Here is a 23,016-nt window from a genome sequence, read left to right as displayed (position 1 = left end):
GCTAGCTAACTACTGTCTGCTGTTCGCTGCTTACACTTGCTTGTAATGTAAATGAGAGACGGAGAATTAAATCCCTACAGAGGGGAGGTATTCTTTTTTTAATTAAACACGACGTATATTTATTTATCTCTTCGCTTTGCTTTACGCTTTATAAAGTTAGCACAGTCGCAGCGGTGTTAAGTTTTTGAATGCAGCTCAGCTTTAACTTTAATTTTGATTTCGTGCTGTGGTTCGTTAGCGGCTCATGCTCGTGATCAAACAGCATGCTCCCCCCCCTCCACCCCCCACAATGACCCTGGCACATACACTTGTTATACGGGCTCGGTGGCCCAATGTGCAGCCCATCTGCGGGACCTTGACATTTAAATATGATAGAGAGCTAGCTAACTAGTCTGGTTTGACCAGTTGTCCAGTTGTGTTACCCAACAGTAGGTTTGTGTACTTGCTGCAGTGAGCTCGGTCTTGAGTCTTCAGCTGCAGGAACTTTATTGGGATTGAAAGAGCAGAGAAAAAAAAATTCTGCATTTTAACCAGTGAAAATGTAAAATGTTTAACAGCCTGATTATTTTACTCGTGTGCTTGATCGATGTGTTTGAAGTAGTTTGGTTTTCTCATGTCTTATTGTTGCTTCGCTACATTTTGAATGACCAGGGTCTCTTGCAAGCTTACAGCCGGTGCTTCTCGTAACAGCAGGTTGTAACCCGGAAGCCAACTGATCCGATCTGGCGTGTCTGTCATCACAATGGAGAATTATTCCGCTTTGTAACAGTGTCACATGGGCTCACAGGCGGCCGCCTGGTTGCCCTGTCATTCCCTCATTGCTCTCTTATATTGTGTGGCATTCAACGAGGCAGCAGAACTGATGCATCCATTTATTAATTTTCAAGGACAGGTGCTCCATCTAGTTCAGGGTGACACTTGCGTCTTCAATTATGTTGATAACTTGATTGCATTTAAAAGCCAAGGGCCAAGGCTTACGGCTGTGGGAGGTTCTGCGTGGTTCAGATGAGCTTGCTCCTTCTCTTAGACTGGAATTTGCTGAAAGGGCTGACCTTAGCGCTGTTAATGAGTAGTCCCATGTGTCTTGCACTCATTAGAAGCTGCTTTTACAACCTTCATATTTCCCGATTAAAGTTTGGGGGGGGGGGGGGGGGGTAGTCATAGAGGTTTTGGATACATGGTACTGTGCTGCATTTCACAGTAGCAGTGGGAGCTGTTTTGCCTCAGTATAAGGCTATAATGTGGCACCCGTTTCCAAGGTTGCAGAGCAAGAATGGCACAGGTCTTTGGCAGCATGTCACAGGAAAGAAAGCAAAGACATTCTTTGATATTCAGATGTTTAAAAAGCCCTTGCAGCAATGAGTAGTCTGCATCTGTTCTCAATTTTTGTCCCCCCAAACACAAAACAAAGCACAGTTTCAACCGTCTGTTGCCAGCTTAAATGTAAAACTGTAAATTCTGTCGCATTGGAGTGTTTTTTTTTTTTATAATGCACAGTATCCTTATTAAAGTGGAGACTTGCATCAAAAAATATATCTACAGTTAGCTGTTCATTGATACTGAATTGTCCTCCTCCCCTTGTGTCATGTTTTGAACAAAACCGACTGACATCTTAATGATTCATACTCCTAACAATCCGACAAACCTGACCCTCCCTTGGGTTTTTACTTTGAGTGTCCTTTTTAAACATGTACTAATGTTTGTTTGGTCATCTTTTAAAGAGTTTTGTAATTATGTTTCATCAAGCATTATAACTTTCTCACTTTTGTGACAGAAAGAAAATGTGTGGTTTTTTTTGTTTGTTTGTTTTTTCCAGCTGTGTGAACACTGGATGCTGATTGGAAGTCAGCATCAGACACACCATTAGTGCCGTTGTCCGTTGTTGTCTAAGCGCTTATTGTTTTTTATTGTTTTTTTCCCCCCTCTGCACAGAGCTTCAAATTATCAGCAGCTAACCATTACGTTAAACAAGCTGGCAATTTCAAGAATCAAGATTGGATTTACAAGCACCCAAATGTCAAGCTTATTCTGCAGTATGCAAATGCTCTGAGCTGTGCTGATTTTTGCAGAAGGGTCGCTGCCGTGGTTCGGCTATATCTGGCTGTGCTAATTTTAATTTCCTAATATTTGTTTATTTAAAAATCAGGGAGCATTAGTTGGCATTCAGGTGGGATTCATTTATTTATTTATTTTCATCCCTTGGTGGAACTAATTAGGGTTCGTGCCAAGAAAGTTGTAAAGCCTGATGGCTGGGACACTCCAAGGGTGGGTGGAGGACATAGGTGCAAGCCTGCTGTGTGGCACAGATGGAACAGTACGGCTGCCTAGGTGCAGACACAGTGTGTAGCTACTGACGAAAGGGGAAAGAGACTGGGTGGCCAATTTCTCTCTCCTAAAGTTAAGGTAATGTGATCTATGTCAGCAAGAGAACAAAAGAATCACTTAACCTCATTTACATAAAGATAAATGATGATTTGGCTCACAATAACAGGAGTACATGGCTAGTGCCGTTCATATGTTGTTCGCCTAGGCTGCTGAACAAGACAAGGAGAAGTGTCACTGGAGGTGCAGCCGATTGCCGCAAACAGTGGACCAGCACCTTTTATGTAGTATTATTCATCCGTTCTCTTCCGCTTATCCTTGTCAGGGTCGCAGAGGCTGGAGCCCATCCCAGCTACTGAAGGGCTAAAGGCAGGCTACACCCTGGACGGGTCGCCAGTCTGTTGCAGGGCTAACAGAGACAGACAACCATTCATTCACATTCAAACCTATGGGGAATTTTAGATTTACTAATTAACCTAACCCCACTAGCTTTCCTCCCACAGTCTTTTGCCCTGGCCAAGTAATGGAATCGAATTCAGGACCTCTTTGCTGTGAGGAAACGGTGTCACTGTGCTGTCGTGTATATATATGACAGGGATAGTGTGGAGTTTTAAATATCCATTTATTGCCATCTAGAGTCACATTGTGTTTCTGAGAAGCTCTTATACTGATAACGTGCGAGCACATCCCTGATTCTCAGTGGGGTTAATGTATGGACTTTCTGGTAGCCACTAGAGGTGGGGTTCACTTCAGATACTTGGGATATAATATTGCTGTGATTTATTTATTTTTTTCTTTAATAATTTTTTGATATACTGCAGTAACATAAATTGCAATTTATCACTTTTCTTTTTCAACAGCATAGTATGTCCTTAAAGATAAACTTTGCCAACATCTGTTTTATCCAGTAATACGAAGTTATCTCACTTTATTTCGTCCATAGCTGCAAAATGAGATTGCTGACACTCAACAAAACCTACCATAAATGTTGCAGTCTGCAGTCAGTCTGTGGTTAAATTGGGTCATGTTGGCAATTGCATCCAACCTGTTTTGGTTAATACGGCAATTTGCTGTGGTAAATTGTCAAAAATCTCACATGTGTTGCAGTCTACATAGACAGAAATTCACCAGTTGCATAATTCACATTTAACCGTTACACTTTTTTTTTTTTTTTTTATCAGCAACCTTCCTGTTCTGTAGAAATATATAAGCAGGATACAACTAGCTGGCAGCCACTTTAGTCGAATCCCCTCAAGTTGTTCTCACTGACACACACTCATTCTGACTGATGATAACATGTTTTCAATCCGTTGGCCTTTAGAAACGCGCAGTTATTTGATAACCTTCGACAATCTCTATGATAGTGATTGCAGTCAGTCCAAGTCAGACTACAAGTGTTTGCACAAGGGTTTCCTCCTATCGGGCCGCCTGTGGAATCGCCTTGCAAGTGGTTGTGACTGTGCAACAACCTCCAGCTCTGGGAACCATTTAGTGACTACAAGTTGCAGCTGGTAGATTGAATTGGCAGATTTATTTATTTTTCTGTTTTTTGGTAGCTGCATGGAGGTTGCTATCCTATTTTTACTGTGTGACTGAGCCAAGTATGTGAGCCTAGTATTGTGTATTTCCCCCCCCCCCCCCCCCCCCCCCCTCTTAATTGAGTATAAATCTGCCACAGCAGTGCAGGGTCATGTGAGATTGCTGTGGGTGATCTTTGAAGAATTTGCTGTTTTACACGTTCACCTAACAAGCCAACGATTACCAGTTCGGTTCTGAGAGGGGGGCACAAGTCCCTCTGAAGTCCATCAGGAAGAGCGCCAAACATGTGACCCCTTGTGTAGAAGGGAACAGCCAGAAGTAGCTTTATCATGCATAAAAATGCCAAACTCATTTTTGCGAGTAGCTGTAAGGTTTGCTTTGCAAGGGGACTTTTTCCCTGCATCACATGCTTGTGAATTAAATTAATTGGGTTTTCAGAAGCTGTTCGGAAAAGAGATTTGATACTCACTGGTGGTGTGCTACTTTTTCAGATTCTTCAGCTCAGGGTTGTACAGATTACCAGTTCAGCACAAGCATTGGTTTTTAGATGCAGTCATTTCAGTCAGATAACACTCAGATTAAATGATTGATTTATTAAAGCATCAAAATAGTGAGTCTGGCTTCCAGGCTCCAAGCTCATCACTGCCCACAGATATGTTAAGCATAAATGTGGGGAGTAATAAGTCAATATCCGGCTGGCAGCACTGCAGTGAAAGGTTAGAGGGAGAAATTGGAAGTTCTGGACATTAAATAGACCGCCAAACTGGGAGGGTTTGTCTGGTCAATGAAATGAGGAGAGTGAGGCATGTAAGTGTGTGTGTGTGTGTTCGTGTGACGCAGTGCAGCCCAAGTTGGCTGCTTCCAGACTTGGCTCAATATATAAGGCCAGGGATTTTTTTTGAGTCATTAAAATGAAGTCGGTGACCTGTCATGACAAAATGAATGTAACTGATAGCGGGAAGATTAATTTTTATCATGAAATTGAGAACAAGACAGCCTGAGCCTTCCTTGGGATTAACTCGGGCTACTGAGAGCTGGGTTTTGCTGGTAGTCAGCGGTTGTTTATCGTGGGTTAAATCTTATCCTTGGAGTGTCATCTTCAGCCTGGCTGTCCGTATTGTTTAAGTTTATTAGGAATCTCTCAGCTCTGAGCTCTTTCTCTCTCTCAGCTCTAAACAAAGTACATCTTCTCTGTATTTAAAGTGCAATGTTAAACACTGTGTGCTCAGCTCCAGTTGCATATCTGCATATAACTTCAGTTTGACAAATCCTTATAGCTGAGAAATGTTTGAATTTGCAAGGGTCATGTTTAGGTGAAGGTGAGAGATTGTGCTTGTGCCTTCTCCTGCTGTGGAATTCATGCAATCTGTGCACACATTTACTAAAGCAGTGTTACCGGGTCAAGACAAGATTTTTAAGTCGGAGCCATTGGAAAACTGCCTAACATGCTCTAAAGCATATTCCTGTTATTTCATCGCACTTGCCTACATTCTCTTTTTCCACTGTGCTCTTCTTTCTGGGATTAAAATGTACAAAACGACTTCCTCTCCCTCCCCCCAAAGAATTCCTTAAAATTTTAACACTTTGTCAGCTTCGTTCTTGATCATCGCCGTTGGAAACCTGCAAAACTGGAGGCTCTATTAGTACGACAGCTGGATAGGAAAGATTCTGCATTGCTATCTTCTTTTTTTGGGGGGGTGATAGTGACTTTGATGTAAGATGCAGAGGAAAACATCCAATGATTATGACCTGTTTTTGAGTGGTAATAGAAAAACAAGACGTGTGAAATATCAGCGGTTTCACAGATACATTGTACAGTCCTCTGCTGTTTCAGACAACACTCTGATATGAGTTAACACCTCAGAAATGATGTTTTAGTGTCTCTGATTGCTTTAATAATGTGGTCTATGATGGAAGTTGCTGAGTGTTTTTCACCCTCCTTTAATTCTATCTTTTTCAAAACTTTTATCTGAAAGTAGATTAGGCCAACAGCTGCTGGCACAGCAACATGTGAGCTAATGCTGTAGTGTGGGAAAATGGAGAATAAGTTGTGACAGTTCTTTCCACCAGACACTTGGCTGGAGCTGTGATCCTTGCTTAAACCCCCAACTGTCCGGCAGATTATAAAATATTCAGCGCAGATTTGGTGTCCAGTTACCTGAAGCAGGATTTTTCTTTTCCTAAGGAGCTCATCCTTCCTGATATTATGCTTGGTACCTACAAGCAAGACTTACATTAAGTCTTGGTTAACGGGTTGGAGTTGACCACAGCTGCGTATTAGTATTTTACAGCATGCCCCAGTGCCAAAGCTAGCTGCTATATTTCTATTCCACCTTTGTGCTGAAGTTATGTCGCAGCACCTAAAGGACACAGGAAGAGTTTCTTTTCCTCTTCCTTACAGAACTTTCATTTTCTGTTTTCTCCCCAGTCAGGAGACTTCATATCAAGCCTCTGATGATTAAGTGCTGTTTTGGAGGCAAGGCTTCCCAGCGGACTAGTGTCAGGCATTGCAGCGAGGTTTGCGAATCTGAGGAGCGCTCCATGTGTGAAGACAGGAAGCGACAGATCTCTTCCAGGGCACCTGGGGCATGTGTAGCTGAGCTGCTCCTGGCAGGAAACAGCATCAGGCCTGGGGTAGCCGCTGCCTAGTACAATGAAAGTCATACAAACAACCCAGTCTTCTGTTGTCATTTGATTTTGGATCTTTATTTCTTCTAATAGAGACCAAGGTTTTGGGTTTGTTTTAAATGCCTGTTCATGATTCAGACCTGAGACTACTTGAATTTACTTTCTTTATACCCTTTGTTCTGAGGTTGTGTTAATGGCTTTTAGTCGAGCCTGGCCTGTATGCATAAAAGGAAAGATGATGTGTTAAGTGCATAGCTAACAAACAAATTTGCAGTTATCACAAAGACACCACGTGACTGATACTGCTAAGCCATTGTACTGCAGGCATTGCATTGAGTATTGAAGACAATGGTGTTAGTGCTCCTCTTATAGACAAACTGTAAGCGTCTATGTTTTAGCCAGTGTTGCTCATTAGCCGTTTTTGAAAGCACTGGCAAGATCGCCACCTCTCTGGTTTCACTCGTCAGCTTTTCAGAGGACACACGACTTTGCAGACCCCTTCGTGGAGGGTCATGGCACTGTGAGAGAGGTAGTTCAGTTTGTTAGTGTGATGAATTGCCCCTGCCTCACATTCAGAGCTGTACTCATCCACACGGTAGCAGCTTTTAAAGGATGTGTGAAGCCAGTTAAGTATTTGTTTAACTTTACATTTAACTACACTATGGTCAGAGAGGTTTGAACATAGTCCCCTGTTTATATAGGGCACGGTATAAAAGCCTTAGTTTATTATTCATTACAAATTAGCTTGAGCCTGTTGTCTGTCTCTAAACCACAGTCTTATAAATTTTGGCAGCCGTTTGCTAATGAGATTTTAAGAGCATTGTCCTTTGAAAGCTTTGAACAGTGTGTTCCAACATTGTGCTTCTTGTTCGAGGCTAAGAGTATGATTATGCACTCTATAACTTTTAACATTTAAAGATGTTAATGGCAGTGTTTCCAGTGTCGTACCATTCGTTCACCTTTGGACCGCCGGTCTAATAAATTTCAGGCCACATTGTAAAAAAAGGTAAGACTTCTCTTTTGTTAAGAATTTATTCAGGTGCTGGCAAATGCACTACAGATTATTTATCAGAATTGAAAGGCTCGCTTTGGTGGGAACATTTAGTGCAGCATACTGTGCAGATTTGCGGTTGCTGCCAGAGTAGCCTGTCTAATATAGATCGAATACATCTGTCAAACTCCGAAGACGGTTATGTGCTTGGTAAGATGCTACCTTTCAGCTGAATTCGCCCACAAACATTCACATAGTATATGAGGGGGCAGGAGCTTCTTTGTCGTTCTTTTGAAAGAAAAGGCCAGTGATCATAAAACGTGCTCACGCTGTGGTCACAAAGCCTCCAGACAAACGTGACTGAGGGGAAAGGAAGCGAAAACGATGTTTGGCAATCAGCTCTAAAAAACGATCAATGTGACAATAAACAGCTTGGTGTGTGTCACGCAAAGTGAAAATGTGTGGTCGATCCATCTTTTATCCAGCTGTTTGGCGTTGTCATGGAGTCTCTGACGCGATCGTTGTTCCGTGACCGCTCATGCTGGAGTATCCATCCATCCAGGAGGGGAGTACGTGTCTGCTTAACAGATGCAAGGCCGTAATTGAGAGCACTTGTTGAATACCGGCGCGCTTTTGTTTAGTCTTTTTGTTGAGAAGACGCATTGGTCGAATTGAGTAACTGGTCAGCAGTAAGTTTTCATGCTTTGAGTTTGCTCAGCAGCACAACAGTCGAGCAATGTTTTCACCCTTCCGTGTGTGGAATAATAGTTTTTATAGGGGCGCCTCTGTTATTTTTAGAGCTTCGTGAAGAGCTTGACAAGTGAGAATTGTTTCTTGCACTTGACTAAACAATGCGAGACCAACAGGTGTATATAGTGATGCTTGCGCAGAACCAGCATAAAAGTAGTGCTCCTCCCGAGGGGGAAAAGAGTAGAGTTCGACTGAAGCAAGAAACCTAATATCTGCTTGTTAAGACAGACTGAAAATAATCCACAGCACCAAACCACAAACAAGGTAACAAGTCTGACAATGCTGCCTCGAATGTTGCCTCACTCTTACTGCATTCTTTTTCTCCTTCACTTTGGCTTTGAAGTGGTCCTCGATGCACTCTGGATGGTTCGGGGCGAAGTTGGGTGGAGGGAACAAAGAAGATCTGTGCTTATCATACATCCCTGTCCTCTTACTGACAGGAGTCAGCATGCAGCTCAGTGGGCGAGCGCACCTGCATACAGAGAGGAGAAGAAAGGAGGAGTGAGAGAAACGGCGATAGGATAGTAGGAGGCGGAAAGAGAGAGAAGAAATTAATGCCTGCCAGGCATTCAAACAGAGGGAGGCTTCGGCGGTGAAGCCAAAGAAATTTTATTGTTCCAAATAACTGCTTTATCAGTTTGTTTGTGTGCATGTTCATGTGTAATATATGTGCTGTATGGTTTTATGGAGGGGAGGATAGGGTTGATGTATTATTTTGTCGGCCTCTGCCTCAGGTTAAATTGAATGTCTTCTGTAGCTGATAGACTACTTACACCAGAGTCCATTTAATAAGATCGGCTGCTTAAAGCGTCTCTGAAGCATTACTGAATAGTTCAAATAGCTCAACTCAGCTTATTCTTGAGTAATTTTTCCTCTTTTCAATTTAATCCCTCCAACATTTTGCAGAAAGTCCCTAGAAACTTGCTGCTTAGCATCAGCAGGGAAGCTAGGTAGATGGCTAAGAGCTGGTTTAATCAAATAAATACCAAAGAAAGGGTTATTGCTAATGTCAAGTAGTTTTCTCCACAACGAGGTGATAAAAAGTGGTAGTTGTTCAGGTTTTCAACTCTGTGAGATGGTTATGTTATATTGAGTTTTGGGTGCACGTTTCCCTGCTTAATTTTGTTTATTGTGCTTGTTGGCTCAATCCCTTGTTGGAGGATTGTCTTAAATGCCTTTTGTTCTGTGTCGTCCAGATTTTGTTGTCTTCATTTGAAGTCTTTTGCTTATTTTCCTTGTTTCAAGGTAGGTTTTATGTAAGCTTCTAGCATATCTTTACATCTCAGGTGTATGACTCACTCATCAGTCGTTTGATCGCTCTGTAAATGAAATGAATCAAGTCTCTGATTTTATTGCAGTTACTATAAAGGGTTACACGGCTGCTGTTTGTTTCTCCTCCTGTGTTGTTTTTCAATGTATCGTCTCTCCTTAGAATTTTAATATACTCTAGAGGTTTCACGTCTCCTGGGTTTACATGGGTTTGTTCTGGGTGCTTTGGTTTCCTTCTTCAGCAATGAGGATGTTTTGGGATTTAAAGCACTCTTGCTATTGTCCTCGACTAAGCCACTGGCCTCAGACTTAAGTTGGTCCCCAAGGGCCCGTGTATCTGCTTCCTATAGCTCTTTTAAGAAATTAGTACTTTCTAATGAGAACAATGTAACGGAGACTTGCAGTTTTAGGAGATCTGGGTTTTTCTTTTCGTATAAAAGAATTCTGGCACCAACCAAAGAGGTTTGGGCCATCCACCGTAAGATTATTTTTTTGATAAGTGGAGTTTAATTTACTCGATCTGTTTATTAGATCAGAAATTAAACTATACAGGTTTCCCAAGATAACGCTTACCTTAACTGTATACAACCTAATTATACTTGTAGGCATAGTTGCCTCACAAAGGCCCTGGAGATGTACTGACTAAACTTAATGTTTATTAAACACTTAACGACCCACTGACAGTATGATGGGCATAATTTTTTTTTAAATGTGTATAAGAAGCAGAATGGTATCTAAGTGTTGTGTGAAGTCGAAATGTTGTACATTTCCGTTTGTGGTTTCCATGCCATAAAAAAGAAACAGGAAGTGGAGTTTCACTTCCTAAATTGAAATGTGAAATTAGACTGACTTGAGCTTTGTGAGCTGAATATCAATATATCTTTGTGATTGACAGTACAAAAATGTATTTGATTTAGTTTACAAGGTTTGATTTAGATTTGATTTAGATTTGACTGTCGTAAGATTCTGAAACATAGAGATGCTGGAAACCAGTGACCTGAAAAGATTACTTGGGAGTTAATCAGTTAAAAGTGTTGCCAATCAATTTGCCTTGGATTGATTAATCTGTGAGTTGTTGAAGCTGTATTGCCGTTTCTGTTTTTCCCCAGACTTTAGGTTTCCAGGTGATTAAAGTCAACTGCAGCCGCAGGGAGCTGTGGAGTTTATATTAATCAGCCGACACGTTTGCTTGCGTTAAGAGAAAGCGACGACAAAAGTGGGATGAAAACACAGCTGCGGATTATAGCTGTATTCAGATATTTCTAGTAGAATTTTTAATATTCAGAATAAATACCGATTTGCTGGATGTGTTTTGTGTTATAAGCAGGCCACAGTATACTGTTACTCTGCCCACTGTAAGTCCGCCAGTGGGCATCTTTCCATTTTGGCAGCACCCCATCTCTTGTTTTTCTGGTGCAGATGTGTCCATTGTTCTGCTCTTGTGTTTGTTTTCATTCCCCTCGGCCCATTGAGAGCGGATGACTTTATTGTCACAGCCTAGCTGCTGGTAAGCTCACCTGGTGTGACATTATGGATCGCTATGGTCTGAGGGCACAGCTTTGTTTCAAGTCAAGAGAACAGCCTAGAGCCAGGCTGGGACTGAGAGAGGAGCGGGTGGAAGAGAGATCAGGGCAGAGAATGAGAAACAGCAGATGGACGAATGGAGGCGTGTCAAGCAGGACGGAGTGACAGCTGGAATAGGTTGTCAATCTCTGATCGGTTGCAAAAAAGCCTGTCATTTCATCAGGGTTATCCAGTAAAGCAGCTGGCAGGTAGCCTGGGTGAGCCACATGGCTCTGAAACAAGGTGACATTTTTATGCCAAAAAATGCTGCAATGAGCCTGATGTGTGATTACGTGATAGTTGGAGTTGAATGCAGGCAGCTCAGTAAAAGAACCAGTAAAGACTTTTATTAAGAATAGGATGAATGTTTTTGAGCGTTTTGATTATGTTTGCGGTAGATTTTTCTTTGTAGTTGGTGCTGTACTAACCAGACATTTAATTGTCTGAGGTCTGTTTCTTTGTCCAAGTCTATAAATGATATGTCGTGAAGATTTTGGATTTTTCTCTCATGTTGTCAGAGATGGATTAGTCCTCTGCTCAACTTCTTTCTGCCAGCTTCAAAAAAAAGAGAAAAGAAAAGATGACAGTCCTGGATGTCTGCACAGCAAAGGTGAAATTTCTGCTGAACAAGACAAGTCAGCGAAACTAAGATTGATATTAATCATCTGAAACACATTCATCAAGAAATTTAAAGGCCTCTAAAAATCCATTATCTACATTTAATATCAAATGAGAGGTCATTAGACCTATGGAGTTGTTCCTTTAGTCTGTTCAGCCAGGCCATGCTATATGTATAGTTTAAATAGATCACTGTAAAAACTGTCTTTGCAGTTGAAAGCCCCTTGTATTTGTTTCCATATTCATAAAGAATACCCTGTAGGCGCCCCTCAGATAATGTTGTTTCTCTTTAGGCATTGAAAGCTGCAAACTCTGTCAAGGACCTGCCTTTCACCTTTTCAATGGAGTGACAGAAGGCACAGTGGAATGTGAGTGCTTGCCGAGTGCAGGTTTACCCTCATGAAAGCTATGGGTATTGTTCCTATGCAGCTAACCTGCTGCTAAAAATGTCTGAGAAGTGCTTTGAGCATAGCATGACTCATTGTGGCTCCAGGCAATTCACAGCAGGCATCGGTGCACTTTCAGGCCATTAGATAAACAGTTTGTTTCGGCCTTAAGACATATTGGATTTTGGAGACATTCCTTTGAATTTTTAGTGAGGCATTATAGAATTATCGGTAGCTTTTAACCTTTTTACGGGGCGGGGCGGGGGGGCGGGGGGGGGGAACAAGTATATTCAGGGGACTGTATGAATGGGATGTCAGTTAGCTCTAGTAGTCCAACTACCCCTCCCCCGCCCCCCGCCCCAAAAAAACAAAAAATAAATACTATTGTACTGTAATGTACAAAGCTTGTCCAGACTGGTTAAAAGCATTTCTCGTAGAGGAAAGACCGATTTGATAACCATTCAGAAGGGGATAACAGCTGACACTTTTGAGCTCTCTAGGGTGAGACTTTCAAATCTTGCCTGCTTTCTCTGCTCTGCACACCTGGTTATTTGCTGCACCAACTCAGCTTTTTCAATATTGCGGACAATGTCCTCGAGTATCTCAAAGTTGTATGCTTTCTTGTGTGTGTATGTCACACTCCAGGGAAGTACCAATCTGGTCAATATCGTTGCCCTGAGCTTTATGTCCATCTGTCTGCCAAGTGTGAAAATGGGATTATGGAAGCTACTGCTGAAATTTTCCCACTATAACAACTTAAATTCTCACAGATTCAATAGATAAGTTGGTTTAAATTTTACTTTTATTTTTATTCAACTGATGGTGTCATCTCGTAGCTCTACAGTCTGCAGAGACACAAATCTGCCTCATTTTGCCTTTTTATGAAGTCTCCTTCTGATCCAAGCCTAGCCTTCAGAACTGATTTCTCTGAAATTAATACAGGAAATGATTTTCCACCCAGCCAGCTCTAACTTAATGTCCTTGAGACATGTAGCACCCCAGCAGCAGAGGATCTTTTCCTTCAAAATGATGATCATTGTTCGGAGTATTATGTCTGCTGCAGTCCTTCTAGATTTCTTAACAGTGTGGAATGACCCATTTGAATGAGATGTTCGTTTCTGCCATCCACACACATCCTGAAAAATTGCTGTCAGTTTTTGAAGCCGTCTGTTTCTTTGTTCACCTTTATGTGAAACAGTTTTTGCGTGATGGGTTAGGTAAAGTAACCATTCTTGGACTCTGTTGAGTCACCACGGCAAACTGGCTGTCACGCTCAATTCTTTCTGAGTCAGCTACCATATGGATGCCAGGGTGGTGCCAACATATCCCCCCACATTCTCTTTTTATCAGCAGGAAAAATGGTGAGAAAGGCTGTCTGTTGTAGGATTGCAAACTGAACAGGTTGTATGCACTTCAAGATGGATGTGGACAGAGCACATAGCCCCCCCCCACCCCCCCCCCCCCCCCCCCGAGTCTAACAACTTTCCTGGCAGAAACCCTGCAATTCCTGTGTAATGGACACAGATGGTCCGCAAAACAAGAGCAAATATCAGATTTTATTTCGTGCCGCTATAGGGAGGCTGAACATTTAATTCTTAGTCTTTAGGCTCATGCATTTCTCAGAGTCATTCCACTTGTGCAAGCACAGGTTTTGCTGGCTTGGAGAGGCAGGAGGATCTAAAATTGAGCTTGAATGTTTGCTATTTCACTGATAACATTATAGAACAATGTATAAAAAGCACAACAGATGCAGTTGAAGAAAAATCAAGACAGTGATAGTCTGGCATCCATCGTGGTCAACAAGGCCGACCCTGTTTCCACAGACCAGCCACTCCAGTGTCACCCACGAAGCGTTTTATTGTCACCAATATTATTTGTTTTGTTTTGCTTTTTTTGAAAAAAAAAAAACTAGGAGCAGCTGCATTCTCATGGTAGTAATAGGTATACCTGCTCTAAAGCATACCCTGGTTTTTCTCTTTTGTCTCTTAATGTGGCTGTAATTTACAGAAATGACAGCATATTGTATTTTGTACAGTCATAAAGACTATAAACCCACCAGGAAAGTGTTAACTGAGGACTGTTATACCTTTGACAGGTATAAAGACTTATGTTAGCAAACACGTAGCAACATCTGGGCCTGTAAAATTGAGCCACTGTAAAAGTTCCCAAACATTACAGTTCCTCAAGTATCTGCCTGAGGCTGGCTCCAAAAATGAGTTAATCCACATAGACCATCCTAAAATACTCCAAGAAACAACAATTCCACTTATCAGATTTTTTTAATTTTTTTGAGGTAATGTTTGAAAATTAACCTGTTAAATTTAACCGTTGAAAATAAAATTCTGAAATTCTTAAAAAAAACAAAAACAGCACATGTTAATTGGGATGGATACACAAAAATGTTTGATTATTGGTTAGTTATAGCCAGTTATTATAGGCATTTATTGAAAGATTTCCCCAGAGTAGAGAAATATGCGCATATTTAACAAAATAATTTAATCATTTACACTTGGAGTACCATGTGGAAACTGCAGACTTGAGATCTATTCAGATTATACTATATATGGATATCTTATGTAATAAAATTTGTCATATTTGCTCAGTCCAGCTTGCAAGTTGAATAAAAATGGCATTTATATAACATTTATACCATTCCAAAATTCTTACAGGTTGTTTTTTTGCAATTAGTTTTTGTGTGAGTGTGCGCTCATATATGAGACTTTGTCAGATTTCCTCTACAGATCCTGTTTTATTTTTGATGAGAAGGGCCATAGAAAATTTCAGCCATCCAATTTTTTTTCTTCAAACATGACCTTAGTTTTAAAGTGCAAAAAACAAAAAAACATGCTGGAAGTTTTCTATGTATTATATATGAAGCTAAAATTTTTATATTTATCCACTATATATGACTTTGGACCATAAACCTTTATGCAAATTGGAGATAGTTGAGGAGAAGGGTTCTAAAAGTTTGATCACATTTTCAATCCAATTGGTAATATTTCAGTTATTCCTTCGTTTTTCCTGAGGCTCTTTGCTTTCCATTTGTGGTTCAGCAGCATTTCAGTGAAAGCCAATACACAGTACTTTCTTGAAGAATTCCTGGAGCATTAACTGTGAAATGAAGGATGCATTTACAGCATCTTTTAGAGTCCATAAAGTGTAAAACTAACTTGTCTCTTTGCAAATTCCTTGGTGTCTTGTAGCTGCAGTTAATTATCCGGATTCTCTTGACCCTACTCTAAACTTAGCCAAATGATACCTCTTCTTGGAGTATAATAAATTCCCAACTCCATGTAAACGTCTTTGGTTCTAAATTTTCACCAGGTTTATTATTTATGACAGGTTGTTTACTGTTATTCTCTTGCTGCTATTTTTTGTGACAAATCCTGCATTCCTGCTTCTTCTCTTCTGGTCCTTTGCGTTTGGCACTGAAATCAAAGAGTGTGAACTTAATGTACGCCTGTGATGAGCCTGTCATCTTCACTTCCACAGTTTTTCATCTCAACCTGTGACCTTCAAAGCATGTTTCCCTTTTTAAGCAGATAGTCTAGTTAGCGAGATCAAGGGGGATATTTCCGACACTTAAGAAATGAATCCGGCGCTGGCGATGGCACCGCTCCATTAAAAATGCTCCCAAAGTTTCATTGGAATATATGAAGGAGATCATTAAGCACTTGAAATGATTTAACTCACGAGAGATAAGTGACCTCAGACTTCGACATTTCCCTTTCAATATAGTTCCAGCAATTTGGCAATTACCGCAGTCATTAGAATTTCATTTACCATGGCTGCTTATCTTGACCTTGAAACGTACTTTCTTAGTCGAGGTGACAAACTGACTGAGGTACTCTTCTTTCTGCCATTATTACTTTTGTACTCGCCAGGTTGTTTTTTTTCTTTTTTGTCTGGTTTATTTTGTGTGTTCTCTTCCCATGAGCAAGACTTTTGTAACTTTGCAAGCAAGTCTTATACTCATAGTGTTTTAACTTCCATCTGGCCCTTCCAGCTATCCGGAGTTGCATTTCAAAGCAAGAAGAACTTGTTAGCCGTCACCCCATTTGCTTCATACGCCACATAAACACGGACCCTACCCTGGCGATCAGACCAAGCACTGATGTTTTAAAGCTTTCTTTCTTTTTTCTAAAAAAATGTATTTTCCGAGACTTTGATTGCATGCTAATACCCCGTACACTCAGTTAATGTGGCAGTGAGGTTGTTAAGGAATATTCTTTTTTTTTTTAAAAAAATATAATGCTCTTACAGTTCCCATCTGGCACAGCATATGATGTGAATTCCCAAGGGATTTGTCTGTCAAAATTCATCTCTTTCTTCTCTGCCAGAGGTTTATCATTCATCTTAATGATAAAATAAATTGTCGGTACCATGAGTTTTTCAGAAATATTTTATAGAGATAGATGATTTAACGTCATTCAGAATATTTAGAATGTTTTCATAGACGTTCCATTTTTCAACTCTTTAGTCAGTCCTGCAAGTATTTTTCACCATTTTTTTTCTGGAGCTGACGTCGCCAGTCTAATGGCAGGCTTTCAGAATTGCACTGGACAGCTCTTAATGGTAATACTTTAACATTTTGCTTAAAAATGTCAAACATTAACACTTTTGGCCTCCCCATCTGGGAAGATTGGCAACGTTGTTTTATGTTACTTCGAACTGCACACTTCTAAAGTGTAATACAATTTGGATGCGTGGACTGTATTAAATGGATTAATGATAAATGGATTGCTCTGTGAAAGAAATAACTTCTAGTGTGAGTCCTACCTTTTCCTTTTCCTTTATGTTTGTAGTAAACACAAAATAAAAGTGCAGCCAAGTCCTCAGAAGTGCTTTTTCATTTTTGACACAAAGTGTGATTTATACTTTTTGCTCAAGGTATGTCACAACTGCAAACCCTCCTGACAAGCCTATGCTGTAACCTCACATAGACCCTCCCCTACAAATCTAATTACATGGCGTGTCAACAGACTGTAGCGACTGCCATTTGGCCAGTTACTCCTGTGCATTTTCAGCTACTAATTCTTCTGCCACCATTTCCCCCCCCCCTCCCCCCCAAAATACACTAAAAGACAATGGATCAGCTCAAACGGAGAAACTGCAGAACACCGCAGGCACACCAAGCAGAACTCTAAATGCTGGCAAGCATCTAGGCTACATCAGACTCTAAATCAGGGCTCTGTGATTAGTTTTCTTGAGGGGCCACATTACAAATTGGGAGGGCCGCACCAATGAGTTTATAGAGAGCAGAATTGGATTCGGCTTATTGCTGTGGCCTGCCACACCAGTCCCAGTTCATCATGCGGCCTCTTGGGAAAATTAATAAATACTCGAGGCAGAAATGTAAATTTAGCTCAATTTTGTGCATGTTTGAATTTGAATTGAACTTTGACTTGTGGGTACCAGAGTCATTAACATTGACTTTGTGGTGAAGTCATAGTTTTGACTGGTAGGTGGATTTTAGCAAACGGTTTGGTCCGACTGGGGTCGGTCAGGCTCAAGTTCATTTGTTAATAAACTAATCTCATTCAGAGTTAGAATTAATAAGCCTTTTAATGTGAACTGATGTGGCATGTGTCAAGGGCACAGTGTGGAACTATGGTTTTAACTTTCTGCGACACAGTTTCTTAAACTTTGATAAAAGGTGCATGAGCGCTCAAATCTCTGAAATGGTCCCATCTTGATAAGCTTGTGTCTTGCAGGGGAGTTTGCATTTCTGGGCTGGACTTCAATAAGGAGTTTGGAACTCTCTCCTTCATCACCGTCTCTTCATTTAATATGCATACAGGTACACACCTATACACATGCATGCCCGTCCTGCAGTTGCTGCAGCCAGAGCTGGCATAATGTCGTTATGCCACTTCCAGTGAAGGTTGGGTCCCGTTTGACGCGGTCGCTAGACAAAAGCTGAATTTGGCGGTGAATAAACTGCACTTCCGTCTCTCAGGCTCACCCGTAATAGGGTGCTGGATCGGTTTCCGCCTCTAGCTGGGATTTGGAGATTTGCTACCCAGACAAGAGAGTGAGCAGAAGCCTTTGCTCTCATCCACCACTCCAAATCTATCGGGTATGGGTGAGAGAGAGTGGAGTTTTTATCCAAGATGAGCTCATTGTTGCCTTTTATGTTTTTTCTTTGCCCTGAGCCCAGTTTTCTACTAAGATGCTATCACTGTGCATTTCGCACAGATACATTATCTGCGAGTGCTTGCGCTGCTTGATTTTTATCTTTGCTGAAGTTTCAAAGTCGGATTAGGGCAACTGTGTGTTTTCAGTGTGGAATAAGCGATAAGATTCCTGCTCACTGGAAGTTTGCACACACCATGGTTCATATCATAACAGTGCTGACCACTTGGCAAAGCTGTGATGTTCCTCTTATAAAAGCTGTCATTTTGGCTATCATTTTTATACGCTTTGTTGGTTTTCTTTAGCGATAACCTTAGGCAGTGGAGCAGCTGCACGAGCTTGACACAAACAGGCAGTAATGACTTGACGGGAACACATTTAAAGGGCGATCATCTTTTGATGTAACAAAAAACTGAAAAGGTATTTGGTTTAATTTGTCACTGGAGCAGGAGGATTTGGAGCTGTTCTCCCGTAGTCTCAGTTCTCGTAATGCCTTGAGACGAAAATAGGTCAGACAGCTGTTTTATTGAGCACCACATGTCGAGAGGTGTATAAAATGTTGTTAACTGAGACAACAGTGACTCAGTCTAAGCATTACGAAGTCTCGGTGCATGGCTTCAGACACTGAGTTGCATTCAGAAAGCCTTGGCCTGAATTAAGAGTAGCATTGCATGCAGCTACAGTATTCTCTATTTAGCCACAAGAAATTTTTCTTCCTTGGCACAGAAGGCCTGAAGTGTGGAAGCTTTGCTACGTCTGGGGTGACATTTAATTGGAGGAATAACAAAAGGCTCATTGTCTTTCCACTGCTGGAAATTACTACAGCAATTTTGCCCCAACCCCCTCAAAATCAGTGTCCTCTTCCTTTAGTGCAATTATGCATGCAGAGTCACATTTATGACGGAGTAGTCTTTTCTGTGTTGTACAAAGTTGAAAAGCCCCCTGTGGTGATATCAGTATTCGGCATGGTAGCTCATTAAATTACGTGAATCGTTAAGGGTTTTAAACATCAAACAAGCGCTCTTTGGGTTGCTTGTAGTGGAGTCGTGTTGCCTGTGTTGTCTACGTTCACCTTTGGCTTCCACGAAGGAGACCTGATCTGATAAGAAATCTTTAAGGCGACCTTGTATTTTATTTATCTTTTCTTTTTATCAGGAAAAAAGGGGGGAAACCCCTAGAAAGATTCCCTGTCTGTGAAAGTCATCTTTTTTTCATATTATTATCTTCTATCGAGGTCAAATTTCTTTCAAAGGCAGCCATACAAGCTCATAAGAGATTATATGTTATATTTGTTTTTTAACTTAAAGTGAATGATATACAGATTCATGTACATAGTACAGTTTTCAATTTATAATAGAATTTGAGCTCCCAGTCAGCATTTTCAGCTGAAAAGCTGCTTCATGTCACACTTACAACTCAAAAAGATGGACCAGCTCACCGACCCCCAACTTCAAAATCCAAGATGTTGGCATTGCATGTAAACATTTAGGAAAAATTTGTGCTTTCACATAACATCCTCAGTTTTCTGACTTTAGCTATCACCAAGCGTGATAGCTGTGGTTGTAAGAAGACTTCTAGTCCTGAACTCTATAGGAAGATGGCCTTTGGACTTTATGGGCTCGCTCACACTAAATGAAACTTAAGACAATTTTGTTTATTCTTTTAGAAAAGGGGATTATTCAGGGTTTGGGCATTAGTCAGTGAGGATGTAGGTACACAGTCAGGTCTGGACTCTTGCTTATCACGTCTGATTTTAAACATAAAGATAACGATTGCGGAAATGCTCATGTAAAGGCTTCCAAACAGCATTTCACAAACCGGCGGGTGATGTGACGTAGCGGTGTTCATCTTTTATACAATCTATGCTCCTTCACCACACTGCTTATGCTGCTAGATTCAATGGTAGATATAAACATGTTCATTTTAGATCTGTTTTCAAAGGTGGTTTCCATATCCACCTTGTGTAGTAACACAATTCTGTTTCCCCCAGATCTGTCAAAACCCTGGGCACATCAAAAAGCAACCATTTGGAGGAGTGTAGCTGGTGACTGCTGCAGCTCAGACATAAAGTTTACCCAGTCTTGCTTTATAGATAAAAATACACCAGTGCTGTCTTCTGCAAGGGGTCTGTGATGGCCAGCCCACGAAATCCTAAACAATGCAGTCTCTAGTCAGACTTCACATCTGTAATAAAGCCCAGAGCTGCATGGTACTCTGAATCAAGACTCTGAAACTGAGGATGTGGCATTCACACACAGTTTATCATTATCATCGATAGAAAAGTAGCTTCCTTCCACTTAATTCATATCAGTTTTTTAAAGTTTCCTTGTAGTTCTGTGTACTCTTTCAAGCTGTTTTTATTTTTAAAAGTAACTCCAACAGTAGGATAATGAAATACTGTAGCTAACCCAATATTTGTGATACAAAACTCCCCAATGCTTAGGCCCGGCAGGTGGTCAGTTTAGGCTCAATGTGCCGCCGGACTTGCAGTACACTAATGAAACCCCACATTGGATTGCACAAACTTCAGTATGTCTGTGCTGTCCTTTGCACTGAAGAGACTGTAAGTTTTGGGAATTTAAACACCTCAGACTCCCTTGTGAAAGACTGAAACACTGATTTGTCACCACTATAGGAGAAGAGGAACGGAGTAGGAGAGGGAAGTACACCACTCTGTCCTCTCCCATTATCTTACAGCCATAGAATATGAAACAGCAGAGGCAGCCATGTGTTAGGAAATAATGATGAAGGGACCGCAGTGGTACAGAAGACAGTGTATAATTACTCATCCCTTGCAGTAAATTTTGACCCCTCAGGATTTCCGAACCACAACGGCAAGCCCATTCATGCAGATATGGCAGCTTTGGGGCAGCAATAACTTGTGTTGTGATGTAGGCAAACTGTCCTAATGATTGTCGAGTTAGTAGAGAGGTTGTAGGAAGCATCTCGTATCTGCTAATCTTGACTAGGGTGTTACTGAGTGCCTCGCACTGATATTTAAGCCAATGAGCCATAAATGTCTCACTGGCTTTCTCTACTATCGCTTAGTGACTCTGCAGCTCATAGTGAAGCCATTATGCTCAAAGGGAGAGCAGTAATGTTTTATCCAGAGGAATCAATTGTATGTAGACAGTGTGATTGTCCACAGCTGTGTTTTTTAACTTGTTGTTTTATGGTTTCATTTCTGGCCATTGCACAGTTTTATAGAGCTTTTTCCTCCCCCTCTCCCCGTTTCAACCTTTCCAGCAGCAGGTGGATGTTTGAATGAAGGAAAGATGATTTTCAAGCTGTAGTTGGCTGTGGGCAGCTGCCCTCAGTTTACCCTCACTGCAGGATTTTTCAGCCTAGAGCTTCACACTGGTGGATTTAGTATGTTTGTGTAAGCATTACAGCATGGAACACAGCACAGTGTGAATTTTTGTGGCTGTGCCATAATTTAAAAAAACGATCAGAGAAATCTGATGTTGCTACATTGGCTAGGATACTTGTATACACTTTCAGTTTGTCAAAAAATGTCGTCAGAATTCGCACAATTGAGGTCTTTCCCTCCGGTCGATAACACATTCATACAGCAACCTGCTGAGAGGCGAGCGCCAGCTCCTCCCCTCACGAACAGCTGATGTTGTTGGCGTTCACAACACTCAACAACACTTTAGGAAGAATTTTAAAAGGTCAGTAAAGCGCCCATTTCAACAGCATTGAAGTATTGAGCACTTATTATAAATGTTAACCTGATCAGTGAAGGAATGCATTTGGCATAACAATTTTGCCACTTCAGACATCTGCTGTGGTAACCCCTGTGGAAAAAGTACTTTTGGATGCTCTTTTATCCAGTGTCTGAATTTATTATTATGGTAGCTGCCAATACCTACGCATAAAAATAAAAGTACAAGCAGAAGCTAGGCTTACCAGTCTGTAGCAATGTAATATACCATTTACAGAATAACACAATTATTTGTATCTAAAAACTATTATCTTTCTGTTACAATCCCAGAGAATGATGGGTAAACACCAGTGGATTTAGCAGCACTGTCTGCTTAGCTGTGATGCATACTCTGCTACATGTGCTGCAGTATTGTAAACTATGATGAATTTGATCATGGCAACATATGCATCAATACAAACATACCAACTTTATGACTGAATAAAACCGGCTCTATTGTTCACGCTAGTTTGTATTTTGAGGGCGACAGCATCGTCAGCGGTTTTACAATTATGATCATTGCCCTTCTCATCACACCTTGTCAGTAGCCCAACTTTAGGTTCTCTCCCCCCCTCCCGAAAAATATCACAAAAGCAGTTCTGAAATGACTTTTTTCTCACAGAATGCCTTCAATAGAGATCTCAGCCTGTGGTGATTAGGCCCATAATTATTGCTGCTGTTTGTCCTCGGTGTTTGTTTGTGATATCTGTTTGATTAGCCACCCGTTATGACAGCAAAGCTCTTTCTGTGCCAGTAATTACTCCCTATCTCTGGAATTCACTACTGCCTGCTGTCTCTGCTTGGCTCTCCCAGTGCTTTCCCTATTTTTGGTTGATGGCAACAGTGGGTTTTGATAAAAGAGAAGCCTCTGCCCCAGTGGACTCCTTGGCTAAATGTGGAATTGGCGTGCCTTTCATCCATTTCCTTTGATTCACACACCGCAACTTGAAATTCTGTGACTTTGTGCTTTTGGGAACATCACATTTGTTATCTCCCTCCTTACCTTTTAAATGGACTGGAAGTACAAATCTTTAGCTCTCTTCGAATCACTGTTGTTTCAGAGGCACTTAAAATAATTCTAAATCCTGCATTTTGTATTGCTGGGCTTAAAG

The 23,016-nt window shown here is 41.1% G+C and overlaps 1 protein-coding gene and 1 long non-coding RNA gene across 2 annotated transcripts in view; both read left to right on the top strand.

Moving 5' to 3' along the window:
• LOC146493070 (dolichyl-diphosphooligosaccharide--protein glycosyltransferase subunit STT3B) overlaps positions 1 to 23,016 on the top strand; it is a 101,536-nt gene that overhangs the window by 519 nt on the left and 78,001 nt on the right. The window lies entirely within an intron of this gene.
• On the top strand, positions 3 to 22,060 carry LOC146493074 (uncharacterized). Its single transcript, XR_014871948.1, has 2 exons — positions 3 to 21,831; positions 21,873 to 22,060. It is a non-coding gene; the product is annotated as an uncharacterized LOC146493074 (long non-coding RNA).

Source organism: Neolamprologus multifasciatus, chromosome 22 (assembly GCF_963576455.1).
Source record: "Neolamprologus multifasciatus chromosome 22, fNeoMul1.2, whole genome shotgun sequence".
NCBI lineage: Eukaryota > Metazoa > Chordata > Actinopteri > Cichliformes > Cichlidae > Neolamprologus > Neolamprologus multifasciatus.
This window is presented reverse-complemented; position numbering and strand designations above follow the sequence as displayed.